This window comes from Hordeum vulgare, chromosome 4H (genome assembly GCF_904849725.1).
Source record: "Hordeum vulgare subsp. vulgare chromosome 4H, MorexV3_pseudomolecules_assembly, whole genome shotgun sequence".
Classification (NCBI taxonomy): Eukaryota; Viridiplantae; Streptophyta; class Magnoliopsida; order Poales; family Poaceae; genus Hordeum; species Hordeum vulgare.
Genome location: NC_058521.1, coordinates 326,638,398 through 326,644,050, shown reverse-complemented (window position 1 = coordinate 326,644,050; position 5,653 = coordinate 326,638,398).

Below are 5,653 nucleotides of genomic sequence, written 5' to 3'. Positions count from 1 at the left end.
AAGAAAAAGAGGGGGGTCATCTACGCATAACAGACGTGAGCTAATGATGATCAAATGAATGGTCCTGAACACCTACTTACGTCAGACATAACCCCATCGTGTTCTCGATCGAAGAAGGATCTCATGAAAGAGACAGTCACGGTTACGCACACCGTTGGCAAGTTTTTAATTAAGTTTACTTCAAGTTATCTAGAACCGGATGTTAAACAAAGTTTCCAAGTTTGCCACATAACCGCGGGCACGACTTTCCAAAAGATTTAACCCTGCAGGGGTGCTCCAACTAGTCCATCACAAATTACCACAAGCCGCATACAAAGCCTCAGTCACGGAACTCGTGATCTCCTAGGATTCCTTAGTGGAAAACCTCAACTCTGAGATAGCCCAAAGCATCAGCGGAACCCCGATGCATAAGACATTTTGTAAAAGATAAAACAAGTCCAACAAGGCCGCCCGACGTGTCGACGAACCTAATAGGAGCCGCATATCTCATTCTCAGGACACAACTAGATAAGCTAGTGTACAGGGCCTGATAGACATCGGGTGAGTTGCCCCGGGGTGGCCCCGCATAGTGCTCTAGTTTGGACCAACACTCATGAGGAGCACTGGCCCGGGGGTTGATTAAGTTTCCTCGGGTTAATTACTTCATATGCGGTTCATTAGTTATTAGGCAAATAGTACAAAAGTTGGGCCTTTCCAGACCAGTCTTAAACTAAACAAATTAATCAAGAGGGTCCCCATAACAACCCCGAGCGTGTTAGGAGCGCTCAATTTTGGAACATAACACCAGTAGCCGAAACTAAGGCGACAAAGGTGGAACAAAACTCCAAGCTAGAAGGCCGAGCCTTCCACCTTTTACCAAGTATATAGGTACATTAAATTAAATAGCAATTATATGGTGATATAATAAGGAACCCATGTTTTCACATGGAAGCAAGTGCACCTGCAACTAGAAATGCTATCCAAATGGTTAAGCAAGAAGTAACACAGCCAAACAGTGGTTTGCTAGGTGGTGGAAAGGTCAGAGGTTTTCATTGCAATGTTGAGAGGCTAATATTTAACAGGTGGTAGGGAGCCATACATAGAGATAGAAATGAAACAACTAGCATGGCAATGATAGTAAGGGTATCTAGGGAAATGGTCATCTTGCCTGAGATCCTGCTTGGAAGAAGAACGCCTCCGTGAAGCAGATGAAGCGACATAGTCAAACTGATCCTCACATTCCGACACGCTTGTGGAACTCTATCGAGAAGAAGCAAACCGGAAACAAAATCAACACACTATATTCACCACGGCACATGCACGATATGATGCACAACCTAATATGATGCATGTTCATTTCAATTATGCAAGGCATGGCATGTCAAAGCACTACACATTAAGTGAAGCTCAATATGCAACTCGTTGCATATTGACGAAACTCCACATACAAATTATTTAGTTCACTCCTGTTAGGTACACAACAATATTCAATGTTGCTTAAACATGGCAAGAGGTGAAGCATGTGATTCTACACGACATTCTAGTCGGTTAACACCTAAGAACATTGAACGGAGCTACGGTTAAAAGATACGTGCAACACAGGATATTATGCCATGAATGCAACATGCATGCAATTTTATGAGAACACTAGCAAGAAGGATATGAAGCATGTGTCACCATGGCGAACGAAAGGGAACCATGGCGGCAAAACGGTAACGATGCCACAACAACGTTCCGGTCCCGATAACTCGATGAGATATAGGTGCTGACGAATTGGGAGCGTGTGCTTGTCATGCCAAAGAATGATGGGGTGATTCCGGTTACCAGGTTCCCATGTGTCGGGGTCACGACAAAAGAGGGACAACGTGCAACTAGCATGGCATCTACAAAACGGACAACATTGCCTCACATACAACAATGCATTCATCCACGGGTATCGTCTCGGCGGTATACCTTTGTAGCATGCCTCTCGGAGCGGGTCAAGTTGTAGCGGTGTAGTTGTACATGGGTTATCGTGGACGTCGTGGAAGTAGTCGTACTCGGTGATCTTGTCGGTTCCACGACGACGGTAGTCGTACAAGGCTGAGAGAAACTTGGCGAATCCACGTAGTCATGCACGTTCGTAGATGTTTTGATCATCGGCAACAAGTAGCAGAAAGCAGGCGCGTGCGCGGAGGTGGTCTTGGTGTCCAGAGCCACGGGAGGTGGAGGTGCACGGAAACAACAACAAGGAACATCACCAAAAAAATAATGTGGTGAGTGTGGTAGCCATGTGTGGTGGTGTTCAGGGTGGTCAAAGGCAGTGTCATGGGCAATGGTGCATACGACACACGGCAGATGGGATGGCGGGGCTGGAACAGCGAGCAACAAGAGGTTGCAGCGACACTAGACTAGACCCTGGCGGAGGCCATGGAATACACGAGGTGAGGAGGAGCAGCAATGGAAGGGGGCGCTGGAGCTCACGACACCGGAGGGGTCGGAGCTCCGACGGCTGCCGGACTTGGGCGACGAGGAGGAGGCCGGGGATGGGGCTCCCACGAGTCGAGCAAGGCGGGGGACCAGCGGGGACTCCATGACAAGGCAGGGACGAAAGTTCGTCGAAGCTGGGCTGGTGGCACGGGGCTGCACGGGGAAGCACGCGCGGGGCAGCACGTGCCCTCCAGCGGCCTGCCATGGTCAACGGCGGCGGGCATGACAGAAGCTTGGGGGAGGCGCCACGGCGGTCCTAGATGGCGAGGCAGGGAGGGATAGGGCACGGAGCTGGGGCTATGGCGCGGACCGACGAGGTCCGACGGCAGGGGCGGAAGCACGGCGCACATCGGACACCACTCTCCTCCTGGCGCTGCTGGCTGCATGCGAGTGCATGTGTGGGAGTTGGGTAGGGAGGCGGCGCTGTCGGGAGGAGGGAGAGGAAATCGAGAGGAGGAGGAGTTGGGGTTCAGGCGTGGGGATAAGGGGGCTAGTGGATGGTCCTTGGGCCCATTAGGATTAGGGTTAGGTCTAGATTGGGCCGCACTAGGGGTTAGGCCGGTCTGGTTACACATGATGGCTGGTCTGAATTTGGTTAGGGGTTTTGGGGCATTTTCAACCCTTCGATCAGAGAGGTGGTTTTCTTTGGTGGGCTGTGATAGATAGGCTAGGTGGGGAAGTGATGACCCACAAGTATAGGGGATCAATCGTAGTCCTTTCGATAAGTAAGAGTGTCGAACCCAACGAGGAGGAGAAGGCTCTGATAAACGGTTTTCAGCAAGGTAATAACTGCAAGCACTGAAAGTAGCGGTAACAAGTGATGGTGTAGTGAGGTGAAACGTAGAAAGCGAAAAGTAACAAGTAACAAGTGGTAGCAATGGTGCAACAAGTGGCCCAATCCCTTTTGTATCAAGGGACAAGCCTGAACAAAGTCTTATAAGAGGAAAAACGCTCCCGAGGACACACGGGAATTTCTGTCATGCTAGTTTCATCATGCTCATATGATTCACGTTCGTTACTTTGATAGTTTGATATGTGAGTGGACCGGCGCTTGGGTACTGCCCTTACTTGGACAAGCATCCCACTTATGATTAACCCCTCTCGCAAGCATCCGCAATTACGAAAGAAGAATTAAGACAACGTCTAACCATAGCATTAAACTAGTGGATCCAAATCAGCCCCTTACGAAGCAACACATAGACTGGGGTTTTAGCTTCTGTCACTCCAGCAACCCATCATCTACTTACTACTCCCCAATGCCTTCCTCTAGGCCCAAATATGGTGAAGTGTTATGTAGTCGACGTTCACATAAGACCACTAAAGGAAAAACAACATACAACATATCAAAATACCGAACGAATATCAAATTCACATGACTATTATTAGCATGACTTATCCCATGTCCTCAGGAACAAAAGTAACTACTCACAAAGCATAATCATAATCATGATCAGAGGTGTAATGAATAGCATCAAGGATCTGAACATAAACTCTTCCATCAAGTACTCCAACTAGCATCAACTACAAAGAGTAATCAACACTACTAGCAACCTTACAAGTACCAATCGGAGTCGCGAGACGGAGATTAGTTACAAGAGATGAACTAGGGATTGGAGAGGAGATGGTGCTGATGAATATGTTGATGGAGATGCCTCCCCTCCGACGATAGGAGTGTTGGTGATGACGATGGCGACGAATTCCCCCTCCGGGAGGGAAGTTTCCCCGGCAGGATCGTCCTGCCGGAGCTCTAGATTGGTTCTGCTCAAGTTTCGCCTCGTGGCGGCGGAGAATCCACGAAAAAGCTCCATCTTGATTTTTTCCAGACGAAACCCTTCATATAGAAAAAGAGGGGGGCCAGTGGGCCGCCAGGGTGCCCACAAGCCCTGTTGCCGCGGCCAGGGGGTAGGCCGCGGCAACCAGGCTTGTGGGCCCCTGGTTGCTCCCCTCTAACACTTCTTTCGCCCAGTATTTTTTATAAAATACAAAAAAAATCCACGTTGATTTTCAGGGCATTTGGAGTTGCGCAGAATAGAGGACTCGGACTTGCTCCTTTTCCAGTCCAGAATTCCAGCTGCCGGTATTCTCCCTCTTCAAATAAACCTTGCAAAATAAGAGAGAAAAGGCATAAGTAAGGTTCCACAAAGTATAATAACAACCCATAAAGTGATAAATATCAACATGAAAGCATGATGCAAAATGGACGTATCAGGAAGAGAGGGAATATTTCGGCACGTGACACGATTTTTAAACGTCGAAAACGTCCGATAAATAAACCGATGATGGTGCCGCTACGGTCGACCGTTCGGGTATCAAATGGACTCTGATTGCGATAAAATTTGGTAGGCAGCCTATCTACATTAAAATAAGACCACACGCCTAGTTTCAACCTAATCCGAGAATGTTTTATACACATTTTGAAACAATAATTTTAAATGATGCCGCGGGCGCGTGCGTGTGTGGTTGGTCTCAAAACGGTCAATGACAAAACGGAAAGAACCGACAACTAAACAACGAATGCAAGTTTTGAAAAATGGCGGCAACGGAGTGCCAATATAATGCTGATGATGCTAATGATGCGATGATGAGTGCGACAAAAAATATAATAACACGACGACAATGGAATAAAAGGGGAATCTTCTGTAGCGTCGGTCTCGGATTGTTACAGTAGAGTTGCTATCACAAGGTATACGCACATGGAAAATGTTATGCTTGTCGAATCCCTTGGTTACAACTTAATGTCTGTCTCAATGCTTTGTGACCTTGACATGCTTGCCATTTATAGCAAATTCTGATGCATTGTACTAATTGCCTCTGATAAAAACAAAGTCTTCGAAGGTTTTCAAAGAGGTGATCTATACGTGGTAGACTTCTCTACATGACCACAGGTTGCCACATGTATTCTAGCAAAAGCTTCAGAATGCTGGCTATGGCATCAAAGGCTAGGACATGCTGGTATAAGGAGCTTGCATACACTCGCCACGAAGAATCACATCATTAGCATTAAGGGTGCCAAGTTTAAGAAGGATCGCCTTTATGGTGTCTGCGAAGCCGGGAAGATGACTAGGGCCAAATACCCCTCGAAGATTATCATGACGACTTCGAGTCCCTTCAAGCTATTCCACATCGACTTATTCGGCCCTACTCACCACTCCACTTTATCTACCACTGCAAATGTATATGGCTTAATAATCATTGATGATTATTC